Genomic DNA, 22,518 nt, shown 5'->3' with positions numbered 1-22,518 from the left:
GCCCACGCGCGCTCGCCGCCCCCGGCCCGGGCAGCCGCCTCGCGCCGGCCTGGTCTTGCTCGGCACTGGGTGGAGGGGCGCGGGTCCGGCCTTGGGGTGGCGGGGGCTGGGGGGGAGGCCGGCGCGCGGTCGGGGCTGGAAAGTTTGGCAGGGAGCAGAGGGTGGGAGGCACCGCGGTTGGCCGGGGTGGGGGGCTCCCGGCCCGCGCCCCCGAGATGGGGCCCGGCGCCCCGGAGAGCGGGGACTGGCAGAGTGGAAGGGAGCGCGCCAGCCCCCGTGTCGGTGCCTGCCCATAGCCCGCGGCGTACAATGGGGTCCCCTCCCCGAGAGGACTGCGCGGGGGATGGGTCTGTGGGCATCTCTCCGCCGCGCGGGGTCTCCGGGCACCCCCGCCGGCCACCGCCCCGCGGCCGCGGCGCTCAGCGTGGCGGCTGGAGCCCCGGGAACTCTCCAGCTGCCGCCAGGGCCGGACCAGATGCTCTTGCCATGTGTTGGCCTTGGCCAGGGTCGCTGGGCCCTCTCCCCGTGGCTTCGTGTATTGGTACCACCCGACCCCCAGCGGGGCAGGGGTAGCTGCTAGGTCTCCCGAGCCAGCTTGCTCTGGAGGGAAAGTTAGTGCGGTCTGGGTGTGTCCACCAGGAATGGCCGAGCTTGCAGGGTAAGAAGCGAACATGAATAATGGTTCTCACGTGTACTGCACTTTACAGTTTTCAAACCACTTTACAGTTTATGAAGTACTTCGCACTGTACGCAGCTCTCTGTGGTTTACAACGTGCTGCACAGTTGACAAGGTACTTTAAGCTTTACGAAGTGCTTTCCCGCCCACAATTGTGTTGGATACCTCAAAATACACCTTCTAGGGAAGCCAGGTAGGTATGATTTCTACTTCTCTTTAACAGATAGGGAAACTGAGGCCCTGGAAATCCAATGTCTCACGCAGGGCCGCTGGGTGACAAAAATAGAACCCAGGTCTGTGGTCTTTCTTTGAAACCAGCACTCACTTAGCTGGGTTTTGTTGCCCCTAAACTGCGTGAGCCCTTCCGGGGTTCTGCTCCCGTGGGCTGAGGGATGATGTCTGTGTGCACTTCTCAGGCCACTTTGGGGTTGTGGGAAGCCCCTTCCCTTCTCGCAGCCTAAGAAAAACCACATATGAGATCAGGCGTGGGGGCTGCAGCCTCTGGGAAAGGCGTTGTGGGGGACCCTATGCTACAACTTCAGTTTCTCTTTCGGTAATGAGCACTTTAGTGACCGCAGTCAGGGAGTTGGGGCGGGGGGTGTCCCTGGATGGCAGCCACAGTTTCTGGCACTGAGGCAGCTGTCCTCCCGCTCCTGGGGGATTTGGCGGCTGCCTGCGGTTTCCCGGAGCGGGGCCACTGGGGCACCGAGGGTGCCACGGGCCCTGGGTGTGGAGGGCAGCCCTGGGGCCCGGCTGCTGGCGGGAGCTCTGTGGAATATGACTGAGGTACCACTTATTAACTCTGGCTTTGGGGAAATGACTCATGTGTTGGCCCACTATACATTGGGATGTTTACAGTATTATGGGGAGCTTGGCATAAATATTGCTATTTAGGTTGCAGTCAGTGGTGCTGGAGGGGAAGAAAATTGGCCCCTCTCTCGTTGGAAGAGGCCTGGGTGTGTTTTTAATTACTCCAGGGTAGATGGAAGGGCCACGTCTGTCCAGCCATTGCCCTGGCAGGGGCTGGTTGGAATCTGGTGAGCTGTGGCCAGTCTGGACCCTGGCCCTGGACACAGGGCTGGTGGGCGCTGACGTCACAGAAGGGTATGGCTACTTGGACTGCCACTTGGGGGCAGGGTGGGGAAGGGAAGCCACCGCAGGGTGGGAGGAGGGCTGCAGCAGGCACCCCAATGCTTGCCTCAGGCTCTTCTTCCCTTTGCCCCCGGACACTAGGAAGTTAGTCCATCAGCGGTTAGTAAGGAGCTGGCCGAATGGATGGAGAGATGGTGTGAGGTGGAGGTCAGAGGGCCTGCTTCTCATTTACTATGGGACCCTGGGCCAGGTCCCTTCCCTATAGGGGCCTCAGTTTCTTTGGGTGTAAAATGGCCTGGCTAAATCTGTTGTAGAGTCCATCATCTACACCCTACTTCCGCTCTTTGAGCCTCTTTTTCCTCCTCTGTCCAATGAGGGTGATGACAGCGCCTGTCCTGCCTGTCTCCTGGGGTGTTTGTGAGAATCAGACCACATGACGGATGGGAGAAGTCCCCCCTTCGAAGCCAGGGATGGACGGTGCTGCCTGTGCACATTTGGGAGACACCAGGGTCCTCCTGAGGGTAACACAGTCGTAGAGACAGGACTGGGCCGTGGAGCAATAGGAGGGGGGCCCCTCTGGCTCCCAGAACCCAGAGCCACATGGCCACCACTTCCTTCCCTTCCTCCTTCCTTGTCTCCTCAGCCCATAAAGGGCTCCCCTGCCGGTTAAGGCCCCAGAAAATCCCCATCTCCAACCTCCAGAATGGGAGAGAGGAGAGAGTGTGTGTGTATACGGGGGGCTTCTAGGTTAGGATGGTAAGCTTAGCATCTCGCCTAAACTGTGAGACCTGCCCCTGCCACCAAGGGAAAGAAAGCATGGAGCATGTGAAGTGGGGACTTAGAGCAGGATGGAAGAGCACTGGGGAAACATCCAACAGGACAGGAGGCCAGTGGCAGACCCGCCACTAGATGGAATCCAAAGGTCGAGGTCTTGAGAAAATCAGCCTCCTTACATCTGCTCATTTGCACTCCAAATATCGATGGACTTTCTGGCTGGCAGGGTGCTGGACTCCAGGGCAGGCAAGGAGACGGGACAAGCTGACAGGGAAAAGAGTGGGCGAGACAGAGTGTGATACGGGGTCCAGTGTGCTTCCCAGAGGAGGCTGTGAACCCCCCGGGGCGGCAGGGGCGGTTGAGGACAGAACAGGGTTATTTCATCTTTTATGCCGTTATGCTTTGCCTCATTTTCTCACCACCCGTTTTCTCTGCTATGAAACTTTCTTAGCCACCTGTCATGCTAACGAACTGTGTTCTCAAGAGTTAAAGAGGTTGACTTTGGAACTTAGAGGATGTGGAGAATTTTACCTAAAAAAGGAAATAGCATGTCTCTATGTCCATAGAAAGACATAGAGGCAGGATGATCAGGTGCTTGCTTCGATGTGTCTGAAGAAGGTGGGTGCTGAGGGCAGCAGTGTGGGTTGAGACTGAGAATAGGAGTGGGGTGGTCAGGTCCTGAAGGGCTAGAATGGAAGGCTGGAGAGTTTGGATCAGATGCTGAGGGCGGCAAGGAGTCCTTGAAGGTTCTTGAGCTGTCAAGGGACCTGGCCAGATTCATGCTTGGAAAGATCACTGACTTGCAATGTGTGATGACATTCAGATGAGCCAGATCTGGTCCTGGACAGTCCCAGTAAAGGCAGCTTGTCTATTCCCAGCTAGACTGTGAGCTCCCTGAAGGCAGAGACCCATCTGCCTCATTTTTGTGTCCACAGTTCTGGTCTGAAGAGCTCTGTTCAAATTCCACCTCCCCAGAGGCCTTCCCTGATTCTCTCTTCTAAAACAGACCCAGTTCAGCTGCTTTCCATCCCACCTGCTTTGTTTTGCTTCATGAAACTCATCGCCACCTGAAGAAGCATCAAAGACTTGTTTGGCATCTGCCTTGCCCACTAGACTATAAACTCCAGGACTTCATCTGCCATGTTGGCTATGACATCTCCGGTGCCTAGAACTGTGCCCAGCCATGTGGGTGCTCAGTAACGGAATGACATTGTCAGCTGAGGAACGTGGAATGAATTGAATGTTGAGTGAACAGACAGATGAATATATGATACTGTGTTATGTGATAAGTATTGGGAGAATGATGTGGAGATGGAGGAAAGTCCATCTGGCAGAGGAAATCAAGGAGGTCTTCCTGGAGGGAGACACCAAGGGAATGGCTTGAGTAGAGATGCAAGAAGGGGCTTGGGTATAACGAATAGACCAGTTCAGCTGGAGCAGAGCATTCAGATGGGCCAGCAGCCACTGTGTGCTAGGTAGACAAGTCTACTTCTGATGGGGGATGGGGGAAGCCTACCTCTCTCCCTCCCCCAACTCAACTCTCCCACCCCCACCTCCACCCTACTGGGCCCACCTCTGGGGCATTACCTGTCTAAGACCCAGCGACCTTCCATGGGATTAATTTGGAATTGGTTTTCCTTTTACGTCTGTTTCTTTTGCTTCTCATTTTCAAAGGAGGCTGCTTTCATGTATTTGTCTTAGCCAGGAAATCAGGGCTTAGATTTAAAACTTAAATGTTGTAGAATTTGAAAGCCAGTTGACTTATTCACTCATTCATTTCTCCATCCATCCATATGTTTTTAAAGAGTCACCAGGCACCTAGTTCATGTCAGGGGCTGGTCAGGAGAAGGGATTCTGCCTGCGGTAGGGAACAGAGCCAGCTGACTTCACAGGCAGTGTGTGGTAGAGAAAAGGCATAGCCTTCAGGGGCAAACAGACATGAGTTCAAATCCCAGCTGTGTGCTCTGTGGCGAGGAGCGCAGACTCCCTGCACTTCAGTTGCCTCCTGGGTTCCTGTGTCACTCATTGAGTGCTGTGGACATTAAATGCTGGTCTCAACCCCTCTGAAGTTCTTCCCTCAATGATGGCGATGTGGCCCCCTTTTTGGCATTTAGTTTGTCCAGGCACCAGATCAACCTTCAGTGTCTCCCCCTAACCCACCCCACAAGCTCCCAACTTCCTCCAGACTTGGGATGGCAAACCCCCAAGTGTGGACAGACTCAGACTCCATCCCTGCCTCTTTCTCCAGAGCCCCGTCAGGGGAAAATACTCAGATTCCTAGTCCAGGGGGGCTCTCATCTGGGGTCCCTAAGCCTCCTAAGTCCTGGGGATCTATGATCACCCTGAAATTGTCATAGAACATTGGATGTGCCCCCTCCCTCCTGTGGGATTGTCCTAGGCACCCTTGGCCCTACTTCCTAAAGGTTCTGCATCAGTGCCAAAGTGGAGTGCCAAAGTGGAGACAGGTTTTTTTTTTTTTTTTTTTTTTTTTTTAGATAGGCTCACTTTGTCACCCAGGCTGGAGTGCAGTGGTGCAACCTCCGCCTCCCAGGTTCAAGTCATCTTCCCACCTCAGCCTCCCAAGTAGCTGGTAATACAGGCGTGTGCCACTACACCCGGCTAATTTTTTTACATTTTTAGTGGAGACGGGAGTTCACCATGTTGGCCAGGCTGGTCTCAAACTTCTGACCTCAAGTGACCCACCCACCTCGACCTCCCAAAGTGCTGGGATTACAGGCATGAGCCACTGCACCCTGCCTGAGACAGATTCTATGGGCCAGTTTGCTGGGCATTCAGCCTGTGGTAGCCTCTGGTCAACTCTGCCTGTCCAGAGCTCACCTGTGAGTTTAGACTGGAGACTGGATCTCTGCACACAGAAAGGCCCCTAACAGGAAGGGGCAGATGGAGCCCGCTGGGTGACAGGATGCCTGGGCTGGGCAAGGCAGGGGACCCATGCTCCCACTGAGGGTGGAGGAGATGCAGAGCAGGGTGGGCCTCCTGGCAGAGGAGGATCTGTCACACCTCCGACAAGGACCCGTCTCCTGACCTGGCATCTGCATGCGTGACTTAGCTGGAGATTTGGGAGATGGGGAACAAGGTTGGGGAGTCTGTATTTTTAACACACTCTCCAGGTCTTTCCATTAGGCAGGCGAATTTGCCCCCCAGCGGCCTATGATAAAGCACAGGACTCCTGGGAAAGAGGAAGAGAAACCTCAGCAGGAAACTGGAAAAGACTGAAATGAAGTGAAATCAATCAGAGCGCCCACCAGCCCTGGCTGCCACTGGTTCGTGCATAAAAAGAGGGTTAGCTGGGGGAAGGCAGGGAAGGAAAGAATGTTTGCACAGCTCCCAGGGGTGTGGCAGCGGGCAGGCAGTTGTTGATTGTGGCAGCACCTGGAGGCTCCCTGATTGGGATCAGCTCAGGCCGTCTGATAAGGCTGCTTTGAAAGCATTTTAGGGCCTTTTAAAGCAGCTGCCTTCCGGAGGGTGCAGGAGGGGGACACCTGTCTCCCCAGTACCCCCGTGTCATCTGGGGGCTTTCCAAGGACACCCTCACTAGGTGAGCTTCCTGGAGCCATCTGCTGCCCTGCTGCAGCCCCCGCGGTGGGGAGTGTCCTCAGAAGAGGGGACCTTGCCTGCTGTGTGGCCTTGACCAAGTGATCCACTCTCTGAGCCTCAGCTTCCTCATCTGGAAACTGGAGGTACCGCACATGTGTCAGAGGCTCATGGCAAGGATTAAATGAGATGCTGTGTACCGTGACTGGCAGAACCTCCTGGCACTCAGCTGTGCCCATTCTTTATTAGTTTCCATAACCATTAAATGTCAGCAGCACCCTCGTGCCCCCGGCCAGAATGACTTGCCCCTTTCTCTGAAGTCCCACAGAGCCTTTGCTTAGCCCTGATCACTTTCTCTCTTGTTCTATAAACAGCAGAGCCGGGGGGCTTACAGGAAGAGTGTGTGGAGTCAGACTGCTCCGTACTGTGTGTCCTCTGGCTTGTGTCTTCACATCTCTGAGCCTTGGTATCCTCTTCTTTAAAATGGGGGTAATCATTGTTCCTAGCTCTTGAGATGGTTGTGGGCGATGGATGTGTTAATCTGAGGAAGACTAAGCTGAGTGTGTGCCTCAGATGTGCTAAGCTTACAATAAATGTTAATGGTTGCCATCTTTGCTTTCTACCAATGGGAAGCTCAATTCACATTAGGGGAATAAGGGGCCAGTGTACCAGGTTTTCCATCTCCAGCTCTCCCCCACCCACTCTGTTCTGAGCCTTAGAGGGCAAGGGTCTGACTGGCTTGCTAAGTGGCTGAGAGGCCCCTCCAGCCTGCCCACTCAGGGTTCCATCCAGGTTTTCTCAAAGGCCCCCTCCTCACTCCAGTTCAGCCTCCCTAATCTGGGAAAGGGGTAGACTCCTTCATGGCCATGCCCTCCTTCTTGGCCCAGTGCCTGCCAGGCACCACCTTCCCTGCCATGATCATGGGAATGGCTGTCAATTCTTTTTTTTTTTTTTTTTTTGAGACAGAGTTTCGCTCTTGTTGCCCAGGCTGGAGTGCAATGACGCAATCTCAGCTCACTGCAACTTCTGCCTCCCATGTTCAAGAGATTCTTCTGCCTCAGTCTCCCTGAGTAGCTGGGATTACAGGTGCCTACCACCATGCTCAGCTAATTTTTTGTATATTTTAGTACAGATGGGGTTTCACTATGTTGGCCAGGCTGGTCTTGAACTCTGACCTCAGGCGATCCACCTGCCTTGGCCTCCCAAAGTGCTGGAATTACAGGTGTGAGCCACCACGTCCAGCAGCTGTCAATTCTTGTGTCAGTCATTGTACTAAGAGCATTATGTGTGTTGCCTTGTGCAATTGCCCCAAGAGCCCCACAGGTCATTGTATTATTATGCCCATTTTACGGATGAGAAAACCAAAGCTCTGGGAGGAGTGACTGGCCCAAGGACACCTAGGGAGTGGTGAGGCAGGGATTCAAACCCAAGTCTGGTGACTCCAGAGCTCATGCTCTTTTCCACTTCTGGAATGTGCCTCCCTGCTCAGAGGAAAGGCTTGGCTCTGATGAGGGTCTCTAAGGCAGCTGTCCAGCCTCCAACTCCATCAACATCCTGAGATACTGCAAGTGGGAGGGTCCTGGAACTCACAAACCTGCCATAAAAATGCAATCTCTGTCATAATGGTCAGAATAATGTTGTTCTAACTTAGACAAATCGGGTGTTAACTCATTATGTTGTAAGGGGTGCCTCCACAGAGAACGGAGACTATGGAACCGTCACAGGGCCATTTGCAGCTTGTACTTCCAAATACAATAGCTCATCGGGCCTTCACAGCCATCCTGAAAGGGGCAGGAGCCACGGGGCCACTTTAGAGATGAGGAAACTGAGGTCTGGGAGACAATGTGACTTGCCCAAAGCCAGCAGCTGGACCAAGCTTGAAGCCCAGGGCCAATCTTAATAGCTCATCCATCCAGTTTGAATTCTTAGCCAACGTTTGAAAATCAAGATATTTTACAGAAAAGTCCTGTTTCTGGCATCTCTGAAAAGTCAGACAATGTGGTTTCGCTGGGCCCACATTCCCACATGGCCACAGTTGGCTGGAGCTGAATAGTGACTGCCTCTTAAGACAGAATGTATGGCCGGGTGCGGTGGCTCAAGCCTGTAATCCCAGCACTTTGGGAGGCCGAGACGGGCGGATCACGAGGTCGGGAGATCGAGACCATCCTGGCTAACATGGTGAAACCCCATCTCTACTAAAAAATGCAAAAAAACTAGCTGGGCGAGGTGGCGGGCGCCTGTAGTCCCAGCTACTCGGGAGGCTGAGGCAGGAGAATGGCGTAAACCCGGGAGGCGGAGCTTGCAGTGAGCCGAGATCCAGCCACTGCACTCCAGCCTGGGCGACAGAGCGAGACTCTGTCTCAAAAAAAAAAAAAAAAAAGACAGAATGTATGAGCACCACGGGGTACCTCTCTACTGACTTGCAACATACATTTGTATTGGTGTGTTGCAAGTCGGTGGAGAGGTACCCTTGGTGTTCAGCCCTGTAAGGCTTGAGTTTGCCTCCTGGATCTGCCTCTGTTACCCTGTGTGACCTGGAGTTAATTGTGTGGCCTCCCGAGCCTCAGCTATCTCTTCTATAAAATGACAGGGGTGAGACTCAGTGGTTTTGGAGGCCTCTTCCAGCTCCAGGATTCAGTGCCCAGTGCCAGGGTTCAGGCAAGGGAAGGGAGAGCTACAAAAAGTATAAGACTCCACTCCTGAAAAGCATATCACTGATCTTTAGCAAGCCACCACAAAACCTACTGGCTTAAAACAATAATGATTTCTTAGTTGTCCTGATTCAGTGGATTGGCTGGGCTCAGCTGGGTGCTTATTCTGTTCCCCAGGTTGTCAGCCAGGATCACTCAGGAGGCTGCACTCAGCTAGGTTGGGCTGGAAGTTCCATCATGGCTTCACATACATCTTTGAGGCCCTCATAGAGAAGGCTAGAAGACTGGTCCCCTCATGCTCCTCGCTATCTCCCATCCTTTGCTAGTCTAGACTGCACCTCTATACATGCTAAGTAGCTCGCAAGATGGTGAAATGGAAACTGCAAGACTTCTTAAGGACTGGGCTCTAATGTCACAAAGTGTCTCCCCCTGCAGCCTTCTGTTGGTCAAAGCCAGTCACAGCGCCAGCTCAGATTCATCTCAGGCTTCCTCATCAGGTTCAAGGAAAAGGAAATTATACTGGGCTTGATTTTTTTGTTTTATCCTTGAAGAAAAGTCCCATTTCTCGCTCAACTGTTTAGCACAGAAAATTTAATGGTGGGTTGTTGTCCAGCATTCCACTCAACATGTCCTGATCCACTCAATCAGGTGACACTCAGAGTTCAGTGCCTGCCCCTGCACCCTGTTCTTTTCCATGTTTCTTGGGCCAACCTGTGGTCCAAACTTGAATCTAGACCCCCCTTACTGGGAGGAGTGGCTTCGTGTTTAGGAGTGGGAGGAATTGTTGGCAACCATATTTGTAGACTGCCTCTCACAGGTAGTTTATTGTCCATTCCAGGGATGGGGGTGGGGAGGTAACAAGAAGCCAGAAACCTCATTCCCTCCCACCCCACCCCCAGCACTTACCCCCTGAATTGTCTTCAGTGTTATCTGCCTCTTCTGAGAAGGCAGGGACTTTCCATTTCACCATGTGCAGCACAAAGCTTGGCTCCTGACAGATATTAGATAGATGTTTGTGCAATAAACGAACCTAAAATTCATGAAAAATGGCAGCCTGGAGTTGTAGATATTCAAGACCTAGTGTGAGGTGTGAGGCCAGAGAAAGGGGCCTTGGGCTGATGGGATTTAACTGAAAGGATGGGTCCCAGGTGCTCCTGTGGCCTGGGGCAAGTCACTTCACCCCTCTAGGCCTTATTTTCCTTATCGGTGAAAGGGGCATCGTAATTTCAGGCACCACAGAAGGCTGTGCCGAGGAGCAACTGTGTTCTTCATTCTACTATGAAAGACCCGGTAAAGGGGTGACTGTAGTTGTTACTCCCACCTTGGCCAGAGGTTATCACAGGAGTGGGGAAGCATTAGAGGAAAAGAAAAATGTCTAAAGGCATGGGCCAGTTGTTGTCAAATTAAATTTGGACCACAGGTTGGCCCAGAGCACATGGAAATGTGGACAGACAGTGAAGTGAGTGGGTCAGATCACTGAGCTCTGAGCGTCACTTCCAAAGACAGTTGAGGGGGACCTAGGCAACACATAGTCAAAGTTGATGCATTAAACCATGGAGCAAGAAATTGGGCTTCTGTTTGCTGACTGACTGGGAAATCTGGCCTAACGTAATACAGGGAATAAATCACAGGAGTCTTGCTCAGAGACCCCAGATTTGTGAGCTGGCCCGTGTTGTGAATGAGTGAGGTGACTTGACTGTTGAAAGTATAATAGTGCCCCAGGAAGAGCACACGTCCAGTCTAAAGGAGGCAGGTGCTACCCACTCCTGACCATGTTGTCACATAGGAATCTGTGTTCGGTTTTGCCAGATCTTCCGATTTGCAAAGTTCTTTTTTTTCTTCTCTCTTTTTTCTTAGACAGGGTCTCACTCTGTCTCGTAGGCTGGAGTGCAATGATGCAATCGCAGCTCACTTGCAGCCTTGACCTCCTGGGCTCAAGCAGTTCTCCCACCTCAGACTCCCAAGTAGCTGGATCCATAGGCACCTGCCACTGCATCCAGCATTTTTTTTTTTTTGGTAGAGACAGAGTATTTCACCATGTTGCCCAGGTTGGTCTCGAGCTTGTGAACTCCAGCGATTCTCCTTCTTCAGCCTCCCAAAGTGCTGGGATTACAGACATGAGCCATTGCACCCAGCCTGATTTGCAAAGTTCGGATGCTTATGGGAAAACTGGTTTTTGTTTTGTTTTGTTTTGAGTCTCGCTCTGTTGCCTAAGCTGGAGTGCAGTGACACTATCTTGGCTCACTGCAACCTCTGCCTCCCAGGTTCAAGCAATTCTTGGGCCTCCGCCTCCTGAGTAGCTAGGACTACAGTGCCACCATGCCTGGCTAATTTTTGTATTTTTAGTAAAGACAGGCACCTGTCACCATTCCCAGCATTTTTTTTTTTTTTTTTTTTTTCTTTTTGGTAGTGACGGAGTCTTGCCATGTTGGCCAGGTTGGTCTCAAACTCCTGGCCTCAAGTGATCCACCCACCTCAGCCTCCCAAATTGTTGGGATTACAGACATGAGCCACCATGCCTGGTCTGAAAACTGGTTTTTGAATGTTTACTCATTTTATTCTAAAATACAGTTCTGGCCAAACCAAACCATGTTTGCTGGCTGGATTTGGCTCCCTGTCTGGCAGTTTACAACCTCTGGTTTAGGTATTTGGGGTAAAGAAATAGCAAGGGTATTGTTAGCACCATTGTACAAATGGGGAAGTTGAGGTTCAGTGACTTAGTCAAGGTCACATAGCTGGTAGGCACTGGGAGGTGTTAAAACATGCCTCCTCACCTTGAAATGGGGAGTCTCTTTCCCTGTAACTTCCGTGCGTGGTCCCTGTTGTCCACCCTCCAGAACAATCCGGGAACATAAGATCCATCTTGCAGGCATCTGCTGTGTTCGAAGGCAGAAAGCATGTCTTCCCTTGGTTTCTTCTTGAGGGAGGTAGAGTTGGCAGAATGAATGAAAAGCAGCTGGTCTTAGAATAGAACCATGCTAGATTGGACCTCTGGCTCTGACACTTAACAGTGTGACCTTGGCCCTCGTCGCTCTTTGAGCCTCAGCTTCTTGAACTATACAATGAGGTTAGACAAGGCGTCCTAGAAGAGGCGACTTCTAAGATGATTCTTAAGGAAGAGCCAGGTGAAGAAGCAGCGAGGCAGCCATTCCAGGCAACAGGAACAGCATCTGCAAAGATCCGGATAGGAGGCCCGTGAGTGTGTGATGTATTTGGGGAGCTGGAAGGAGTCCTGTATGACTGAGAACAGGGCATGCCAAACACTGGGGCGGGGTGCAAGCTGCCTGGCCCCAGCAGGGAGAGAGCGTGGGGTCAACATTCCCATTATGGCGACGACATATGTCCACGGCACCAACTTGTCACTTGGCCTGAGTCCATGGGAAGCCGGAAGGACAAAAAGCATCTGAAACGTGTAAGTGGGGAGAAAGCGGCTTAGCGCACAGTGGGATGCGTCCCGCCTGAATGGGGCTTCTCCGCCTCTCACGGGGAGGCAGAGCCTGGGAACAGCCTCATCCAGAGCCCGCAGGGCCTTTTTGGAACCCACGAAAGGCCATGGCCCAGGGAGTCTGTTCGAGTCAGGGCCCTGGCCGGTACATCCTCTTGCCTGTCTCCATCAGCGTCAGCTGTCACTCCCCACGGCCTCGGATGGCAGCTCCCGCAGCTCTCAGGAGAACAGTGGAAAAGGGTTCCCGAGCTGCCAAGGAGCCCCTGACACTGGGTGCCCCTGGCTGGCCCGGAAGCACAGCCATGCCAGCAAAGCTCAAGACTCCCTCTGACCGGCCCCTTTTGGAGTTGAAAGGGTGATGAGACTGGGCCTCTTGGCCTGAGTCCAGGAGAGGGAGGACATATTGGGGGAAAGACCCTGAACTTTGGAGACAGAGCTGTGTTCAAATCCTAGTCTTTCCACTCACCGGCGGTCTTAGTTTCTCATCTGTAAAGTGAGGATACTGTCACCTACCCCATGGTGTTGTTTGAGGAATTAAAAGAGCTCATGTATTTAAAAAAAAAAAAAAAAACAGGTGTTTTACCAAGCCTCTCTCATCCTCAGTGTCTCAGCCACTCAAAGACAATAATAATAGTAGTAATAGTAACAACAGCAACTAGCATGTATTAAGGACTTGCTAAGGACCAGGCACTGGGCTTAGGTATTATTATTAGCTGAATCCTACAGATGAAAAAGTTAAGGCTTAGAGAAGGCATTCATGTACCCATGGCCATTCGGCCAGTAATGGTGGAGCTAGGATCCAAGCGTAGGCAGTCTTGCTCCAAGGTAGATGGAGAAAGAGCTGATTTCTTATCTTTTTCACATTTCAAACATACAGAGAGGTTGAAAGCAGAGTAAAACACCTGTCTAGCCTTCACCTAGATTCAACAATCATCAACATGTTTGCCACATTTGCTCTCCTGTATGTTCTCCCTCTCTCTGGCCCCCTTTCCCCCTTGCACGTGTGTGTGGGTGTGTGTGTGTATGATGTAGATGTATTTTTTTCTGACCCATTTGTACATAATTTGCATACATGGACGGAGAACTAATATTTACTGAGAATTGACTTGTGTTGTCTAAGGCCGGCTCTCTAATCCCTGTTTTAGATCACTTTGCCTGGCACACAGTAGGACTTGAGTATTGGCAGCAACCAGGAAAAGTAACTAGTATTTCCCACAGCTTACCAAGTACTCCCTCTGTATTAGCTGGTTCCTTCCCCACAATGGCCTAGCATAGAGCTCTTGGTGTTTTCTTCATTTTCAGAAGAAGGCGAAGAAAGACTCAGAAGTTAAATAACTTGTCGCAAAATAAGAAGTTGGGATTTATACCTGGGTTCGCTTGGTAGCAAAGCCTGTTTCACAAAATCTTAGGGTACCCCCTTTCTCTCCCTCCTGGGTTTAACCCTGTTGTAACCATCAGAGCACAGCCCAGGGCAGCAGATGGCAGCTTCCCACCCAGCTGCCACAGGACATGGCCCTTTCTCTCTAGGAATCAAGAGGGAATTATAGAGTCTGGTGGACTTGGAAAAACTGGGGACTGGCCCAGGGCCCACAGCTAACCAAGTAGTTTTGAGGACTCAAGGCTTTGGGCTCCTAGAATCCACCATACTGTTTTATGTTGCTCTTCCCTCTCCTCCTCACCTGGGTACCCTTTTCACCATCTCTCCCTGGTCAATTCTTGCTGTCTGTTAAGATGAAGCTTGAGCATCTCTTCCTGTGTGAAGCCTGCTCTGATCTCTCTCACTGGCCCCTCCCCCTTCTGCTCTTTGTGGCCTCTGTGTCCTTGGTGGCACCTTATATGCACCCCTTTTATATTGCCTAGGTTATGCCATACCATGTATATAGGTTTCTCCCCAATCGTACTGGGAGATTCTCATCCATGCTGGTTGGGTAGTGTACAGTTAGATGGTTGGGTGAGCAGCTCAGCAGTTGGATGAGTAGATGAGTGATTGATGGTTAGATGGATAAGTGGCTGGATAGATAGAAGATAAGTGCATGGATTGGATGGTTGGGTTGATGGTGAGGTAGATTGTTGGGTGGTTGATGGTTGGCTGGTTGGCTGGATAGATGGAGAGGTAGATAGATAGATAACAGGATGGTTTCGTGAGTGAAGGGACAATGGCAGGATGGTTGCCTGTTTTGGATAGTCGGATGGATAAATCAATCAAATTGATGGATAAATAAACAAACACCAAAAACCAGAGTACATTTCTCCCCCTGAGACTCCCTTTTGTATCTGGACTGTGACATTTCCTCATTTTCCAGTTTCTGGCCCTGGAAAGAGCTAGCAAACAGCACACTCCCCAGGTTTGGAGAAACCTTCTGAGCCATTGACTATGGATTTGCCAAGGTTTTTGCACTGCAGAGTTCTGGAGAAGTTGGCCCCCAAAGTGAATTTCTGTAAAGTAAATCCTATTTTCCCATTGACTTGGCCCACACTTTTGGAGATATGTTCCTGCTGTCAGTGGCTGGTGACAGGTGGGGGAAGAGCTGGAACTCCCCTGGGTGTCAGCTGCCCCGAGCTTCTACTCACTCCACCTTGAGAGCAGACCGATGCTGGCCAGGAGCACAGGAGCTTAGAGCCAGGAGGAGATGCAACAGCAGGGGAACAGATTTGGCATCTGGTCCCAGAAGCCTCTGCTGCCAGTGGGATGCTCTGCTGCTAGGCTTCTGGGATAGCACACTCCGTCTCCTCCAGACTGATCTGTTTCTGCTCATCTGTCCGTACATCCTTCCTTCTCACAATCCCACCCTCCCTCCTTCATCCATCCATCTGTCCATCCATTCAACAATCATTTTTGAAAGACTCTAGGATGCTAGGGGATATAGAGGGAAATTAAAGAGAATCGACGTTCTGATGGCAAAGAATTATATCCCAGTAGAGGTGATAGGCAAGGCCTCCTTCCTCCTCTTTCTCCTTCTCCTACTCCATTGTTTTTTCCTCTTCCTCTTCCTCTACCTCTTCTTTCTTTTTTGCTCTTTCTCCTTCTTCTTCTTTTCTTTTTCCCTCGTCGATGATCACAGCAGCCTCTACCGTTGAGTCCCCACTAAGTGCCAGGCACCATCGTAGGTGAGGTTCTGACATGCTCTAATGTATTCCCCCAACAACCCTGCATAATAGTTTTTTTTCTTTGTTTTGAAATGGAGTCTTGCTCTGTTGCCCAGGCTGGAGTGCAGTGGCATGATCTTGGCTCACTGCAACCTCTGCCTCCCGGGTTCAAGCAATTCTCCTGCCTCAGCCTCCCAAATAGCTGGGATTATAGGCACGCACCACCACACCCAGCTAATTTTTTGTATTTTTAGTAGAGATGGGGTTTCACCATGTTGGCCAGGCTGGTCTCGAACTCCTGATCTCAAGTGATCTGCCCGCCTCGGCCTCCCAAAGTGCTGAGATTACAGGCGTGAGCCACTGCACCTGGCCCATAATAGTTAATAACACTCATTTTGCAGGTAAAAAAGCAGGCTCTGAGATGTTCAGTGATATACCCAAGGTCACACGTTTTAGTACATACTTGTGTATGAGATGGAATATGTTGAGTGCAGAGGGGAAAGTCCTTCAACCTTTGCTGTCAGGATGGCATTATTTGATAGGTAGGATTTTGATACATGGTGGATGGAAAGAAGGGCATTCTTAGCAGGGGGAACAGCCTAGGCAAAGGCCTGGAGGCTGGAAAGGGGCAGGTTTATAGGAGCCATGGTGAAGCAAAGTGAGAAAGAAATGGCAGGAGAGGTTTGAGTCTGTTAAGAAAAGCCTTGAGTGATGAGCTATGGCTGACACTGGAAGCAGTAGGGAGCCAGTGAAAGAAATCAAAAGGAGGGAAAGGTTCAGGAAGATGGTCATGAAGCCTGGCATGGGAGGAAGATCCAGAGCAGGGAGAGGCAAGCTGGAGGCCAGGAGGGGCTATAGGGGCCTAGACTCCATTAAGCCAGACCCCAGATGTGGCTACTGCTGCCCAGCCAGCTACTCCAGCAGTGGGAGAAGCCAGGATGTAGCTCACGTCCTTGGGGGATGGGCCACAATGGCAGGGACGAGGGCAGAGTGAACGAGTTAGGGCAGAGCAGCTGCCTGCCTGCCTTCTCCCCTCACTGAAGCCCCACAGCTCCCAGGGAGCTCCTCTGCATCCTGTCCCACCCTGCCCACTTCACTCCTTGAGCCAGGGAAGGGTTACCAGCACCTTGCTGGGCCTCAGCTCTTCCATCGAGCCTGGACAATCCAAGCAGCACCCTGAGAACCATCCCAGAATGCAGAATGTCAGAGCTGGACGTATGGGGAAGCTGAGGCCCAGAAAGGGACAGCTAGTTGCCTGAGGACACACAGAGACAGTGGCAGGGCTGGAACTTGGGGCTAGATCTATAGCCTAAAACTCCTTCCAAGGGAGATAAGTTGGTGGCTCCCTTTTCTAGCTGTGGAGGCTTGGACATACTTTTCTTTTCTTTTTTCCTCTCCTGTCTTTGCCTACTTTTTCTTTTCTTTTTTTAAAAAACTTTTTTTTTTTTTTTTTTTTAAACAGGAGGTCTGCTCTATATTGCCTAGGCTGGTCTCAAACTCCTGGGCTCAAGCAGTTCTCCTGCCCCAGCCTCCCAAAATGCTGGGATTACAGGTGTGAGCCACTGCGCCTGGCTGAGACTCAGACATATTATTTAACATCTGCCTCTAGCCCTCTTGAGAGTAAGGTGGAATAAAAATAAATAGTGAGCCTTTAAAAAAAGTCTTAATCACTCTGAACCTCAGTTTACCCTGCTGTAAAATGGGGATAATAATAACAAAACATTATTTAGTCATCATTTTTCCTATCACCTCCCTGTAAGAATGCGAACTTCACAAAGGTAGGGATTTTTTTTTTATCTCTTTTGTTTACAAATGCTCAGCATGGCACCTAGGACTTAGCAGATGCTCAGTAAAAAATTACTGAATGAATGAATGAATGAATAAGGAATACATATGATTTATTTCCTCACAGTGTGCCTGGCGCTGCAGGAAATGCTTTCCATGTGGAATCCTATTTAATCCTCAAAACAATCCTGAGGTGTGGAATTGGTTTGATTATCTCCACTTTGCAGAGGAGGAAACTGAGCCTCAGAGAGATTACACGTGACTTACTCGTGCTCATACCGTTCCTGGGTGATGGAACTGGGATAGAAGCCCTGTTCTGTGGGGCCTCACAGGCTGCAGGGCTGCACAGCTGTTGCAGAGCCGGGTGAGTGCTTCTGGGAACAATTGTGGGGCCTGGCACAAAGTAGGTGCTGGATAGACCATGTCTCTAGTCCTAATCCCCGCATTCCCCTTTTCTGGACTTCGGCTTTCCCACCTGGAAAGCTCAAGGGCTGGACTCTGAGCTTTTCACCGTCCTCCCACATGGACTGATCACACTAGGGATGATCTTCCCACGGCTGACAACTCTAAGGCCAGTTGTCCTGCCTGATGATGAGCCCCAATCCCAAAGGGAAAAGGCCTCTGGAGGTGTCTCAATGCTCACTTCCCCTCTGGGACCCCAGCACCTCTGTGGTCTCGTCACTTGCTTCCTTAGGGGCCTTGAATTGGCCTCCATGCAGATCCGCCTGCCTGACAGCTCCCAGTGGCCTGCGGGAGGAGTGTTTTCTGGGCTCCCTGACGGCATCCGTCCCAAGGTGCGAGGCTCCAGCTGCACGCGGCGGGCCAGGCTGCCGTTCTGTCTGGAGCGCCGCGTGGAGAAACAAACACAGCTGTGTTTATTCCAGAAATTACACATCCTGATAATCTGCTCACTCGGGGTAATGCCTCCCAGTTAGGATCACAGGGGGAGCTACACCAAGGTTCCTGAACTGCTGGGTGGGTTTTAATTCTCTGCGACATCTGTGCCGTTGGGCAGACCTTGGGCAGCAAGTAGACCTCGGCCAGCGGGCACCCAGACAACTTTGGAATGCCCCGTCCTGAGGGGGGTGGACATTCTCACCTGGGCATGAGATGCTGCAAGGAGATGACCTTTTGTCTTGAAATCTCCAAATTAGGATTTCAGGCCTGACACCCTGGCCCATAGCCACACTGGGAGACAGAAACCCACAGACCTACATTAGGAGAACATGACCCAGGATTGGATCGTGAATCCAGTCATGTTGTTGCTCTAGAGCATTTCCACAACTCCCTGTTGCTTCTGGGTCACTCTTCCTTGACCCATAGGCCCTGTGCAGTCTGCTTCCTGCCCACTGCCTAATTTCCATCACCCACCTCGGTCTAGGGGTTCTAGCCACTCTGGCCTTTCAGTTCCTTGCAACTCTTAGACTCTTCCCACCACAGGGCCTTTGCACTGCTTGGTCCCTCTAGCTGGAATGCTGTTCCCTTATCACCCGGATAACTCTCACCCACCCTCCACGTTTTCAAGGAAGTCTTCCCGGAGCCCTGCATAGCTCCATGGGCCAATCTTTTGCTGCATTTGTCAACATCATAGTTTTAAAATAATTAGTGTGTTTCTTTGAACATCTCTACCTCTCCTACCAGACTGTCAACTTTACAAGGGCAGGGACCATGATCCAACAGCTTCATCACTTAGATTCCCTGGGCCTAGCATAGCGCCTGGCCCCTAGTAAGTGCTCAACTGATATATATTGATTGGGAGAATGAATGAATGAATGCACAGCCCTCAGATGAGTGAAAGGAGGATATGCTTCTGTTTGTTCTTTTGGGTGACAGTTGGCAGAGTGCTGTGACATCCGTCATCTCCCTTTAATTGAACGGAGTGGGATTGAAGTCTGCAGGGGCTTGGCACGGGGCCAGGCCCCAGGGTGGGGGTGTGGGATCCGAGGTGAATTAGGCATCTTGGGCCTGGCCTTGGGGAGCTCACACACTGGCTGTGCATAGCCCCCTGGGAGGAAAGTCCCACTGGTATTGTTCTCCTGTATGGACAGATGAGGCTCCTAATACTCAGAGCCAGGGGTGGAGGCGGGGATGGCTTGATGAGGCCACACAGCTAGTCAGCGGGACAGACATGCACTCAGACCCGACGGATATCAAGCCAGGTGGCCCTTCCCCCACTTCTTGCGGGCACTTGGGTGGGAGGTGTCAGGGCTCCCTGGCCTTTGGGGGTCTTGACATCCCAAACTCTTGCCAGCCATGTGGCTGTGGACAATTTACAGGGGGCAGCATGGATTGTCCTGCCCTATGGAGGTTTTATTCTAATGGATAGGACTGATGCCAGATATCTAGTGAGTAGCTTAAGTAGGGATGGTGCTAAGAAGAAAACTGCAGCAGAGATGGGAGGGCCAGCGGGAGGAGGGATCAGGAAGGCCTTTCTGAGGAGGTGATGTTTGAGCAGAGGCCAGAAGGAAGCAAGAGAGGGGGCTCAGAGATATCTGGGGGAGGGTGTTTCAGGCAGTGGGGAGAGCTGGGCAAAGGCCCTTGACAGGGATGTGCAAGCAGCCAGCGTGGCTGCAGCAGGAGGGCCAGGGGAGAATTGGAGTGGGTGACACAGAGGGACCGGCCATGGCAGGACTTTGGCTTCTACCTGGAGTGAGATGGGAGCGGTGCAGGGTTTTGAGGAGGAGACACGATCTAACCTGGGTTCAGAAAGCACCACTCTGACTGTCATAAGAGATCAGAGAGTGGGGGACACGGGCAAAGCAGGGAACAGGAAGAACTATCACAGAGTCCAGGCAGGAGACGGTGGTGGCTGGACCAAGGAGGCAGTGGTGGGGAGTTGTCAGTAAGTGGCCCTTGTTTTGCTCCCCAGGCTGCCTCACATAGTTTGGGGGATCCACGGCGGGGAGAGAAAATGGACCTTAAATGTCTTCTCCCTCTGGCCTGCCCCCACTCACCCCAGGAGGCTCTGTTGGCATTTTTGGCATGGCAGCATATGTCTCTTTCTTTCTAATGTAAATTGATAATGTATTGACAATGTGATCTCCTGGCAGCCAGGTTGGTGACTCTAGCATGTGCTAGATCATTCTGGGGGGAATGGAGGGCAGAGGGGCAGGCAAGAGCCTGGTCCGGGCCCAAATCCACCCCTGTCAGGACTTGCTGAGTGACTGTGCACAAGGCCCTTTCTCTCTTTTGAGCTGGGGGCTGCACTGGGGAATTAGCAGACCACCGATGGGCTCTGCAGTCACACCAGCTGGATTCATGTCCTGGTGCCAGCTCTTATTAGGTGTGACTATGGACAAGTGGCCTCACTTCTTGGAACCTCAGTTTCCTTATCTGTCAAATGGAGATGGTAATAGTCCTTACCTTAGTAGGTGGCTGAGACATAGTAAGTGCTCAATAAATAACCATCGTCGGCTAGGTGCAGTGGCTCACGCCTGTAATCCCAGCACTTTGGGAGGCCGAGGCAGGCGGATCACGAGGTCAGGAGTTCAAGACCAGCCTGGCCAACTTGGTCAAACCCCGTCTCTATTAAAAATATAAAAATTAGCCAGGCGTGGTGGCATGCATCTGTAATCCCAGCTACTCTGGAGGCTGAGGCAGGAGAATCGCTTGAACCCGGGAGGTGGAGGTTGCAGTGAGCCAAGATCACGCCACTGCACCCCAGCCTGGGCAACAGAGCAAGATTCCATCTAAAAAACAAAAACAAAAACAAAACAAAACAACAACAACAAAAAAATCACTGTGTAGAAGCCAGAGCAGAAAAGCCAGGGCCAGAATGCTTTTGTCCGGCCTGTGCCTCAGTCTTTGTCCCACCCGAGAGGAATTTGCTTGGTCCTTGGTTTGAGCAGTCCTAAGGATCTCTTGGGTCTCAGGAGTTGCAGAACTTCAGCAGCAGCTGCCCTGGAAGGCAGCCCCCTCTAGCGGAGGAGATTCGGCTCCAGGCTGTACAGACCATTTAGAGGCTGTGTGACCTCAGCCTGGGAGCACAACCTTCCTGAGCTCCAGAGGTGATGAGCTCCCCTTATCTGTGCAGTGGGAAGTAGAGGGCCTGCCTCCCAGAGTGAGGATGACATAAGAACCCACTTGGAAAGGGCTTAGAGGGTGGGGCTTTGTGAATTCTGGCTCCCTTCTGCCCAGATGTGTGGGCCAACTGGCTCCCAGGAGTGGGAGCCAAGAGCTGCAGGGGCCTGGGAAAGGTGAGGGGGCCGGAGAAGATGGGGGTGGAAGCCTGGAGGCAGAGGCAGCAGGGTTTGGGGAAGCGCGTGGGGGGCCGGAGGGCGGCTCTAACTCTTCTCTCTAATTTTTGAGAAAATCTTTTCCCCATCTTCATATAATTAAGAGTATTTTTAAAATGCCTTGTTGAAATAAAAATAGTCCATTTCCATATGACCTCATTTCATTCCACACCCTCAGTGCGCGTGTGCACACAGATACACACACGCACACAAATGTCTAGATTTTCAAAGCTGCCTTTTGTGCCTCTGCTGAAGGGGTTCTTATTTTTGTCTAGCAGGTAAATATTTAGGGACCACCCCCACCCTGCTTTATTTTCTGATTTGCGATTGGAGGCCCTCTAGGGTCCATTAACAGCAGCTGACACTGTGAGGCTCTGCAGCTTACAAGGCGCATTCACATTGCTATCTCCATTGCTCCTGGGAAGGGGTGTCACCATGACCCATCACTTAGAGGTAGGACCATCTTTTTACCAGCAGCATCTAGTCCAGATCTGGCACATCACACACAAAAAATCAGCTCTTGTCTTGAATACAGATGAAGAATGAGACACATAATACAGATGAAGTAACTGAGGCTCAAAGAGATGAAAGGATTTGCCCAAGTGGATTTTTCCTGAGTTTTAATCCAGGACTGTCCAGACTGTATGTTATATTCCCCCCCCTAGGCTGCCTTTTTTTTTTTTTTTTTTTTTTTTTTTTTTTTTTTTGTTGAGTTTTGCTCTTGTCGCCCAGACTGGAGTGCAATGGTGTAATCTTGGCTCACTGCAACCTTTGCCTCCCAGGTTCAAGCGATTCTCCTGCCTCACTCAGCCTCCTGAATAGCTGCGATTACAGGTGCCCGCCACCATGCTTGGCTGATTTTTGAATTTTTAGTAGAGACGGAGTTTCATCCTGTTGGCCAGGCTGGTCTCAAACTCCTGACCTCAGGTGATTCGCCCACCTCAGCCTCCCAAAGTGCTGGGATTGTAGGTGTGAACCACCACCCCTGGCCCAGGCTGCCTTTCTAACCAGCCTCTTTATTTTCACATGGGGAAACCAAGACCAAAAGAGGATAAGGACCTGTGCAAAGTCACACAGTGATGAGTGATGATATGAATGATGAAAATATTAGCGTTATACAATTTTAACATTCATGATAACAGTCATTTTAAAGGATTGGTTTTACAGAGTAGTTTTGCACGGTGGAAATCAGCATATATCGTGGCCTTATTATGTGCC

The 22,518-nt window shown here is 51.4% G+C and overlaps 1 protein-coding gene across 1 annotated transcript in view; it reads left to right on the top strand.

Moving 5' to 3' along the window:
* EPHB2 (EPH receptor B2) overlaps positions 1-22,518 on the top strand; it is a 205,639-nt gene that overhangs the window by 618 nt on the left and 182,503 nt on the right. The gene's annotated exons all lie outside the window — the stretch shown is intronic.

Source organism: Piliocolobus tephrosceles, chromosome 1 (assembly GCF_002776525.5).
Source record: "Piliocolobus tephrosceles isolate RC106 chromosome 1, ASM277652v3, whole genome shotgun sequence".
NCBI classification, from domain to species: Eukaryota; Metazoa; Chordata; class Mammalia; order Primates; family Cercopithecidae; genus Piliocolobus; species Piliocolobus tephrosceles.
This window is presented reverse-complemented; position numbering and strand designations above follow the sequence as displayed.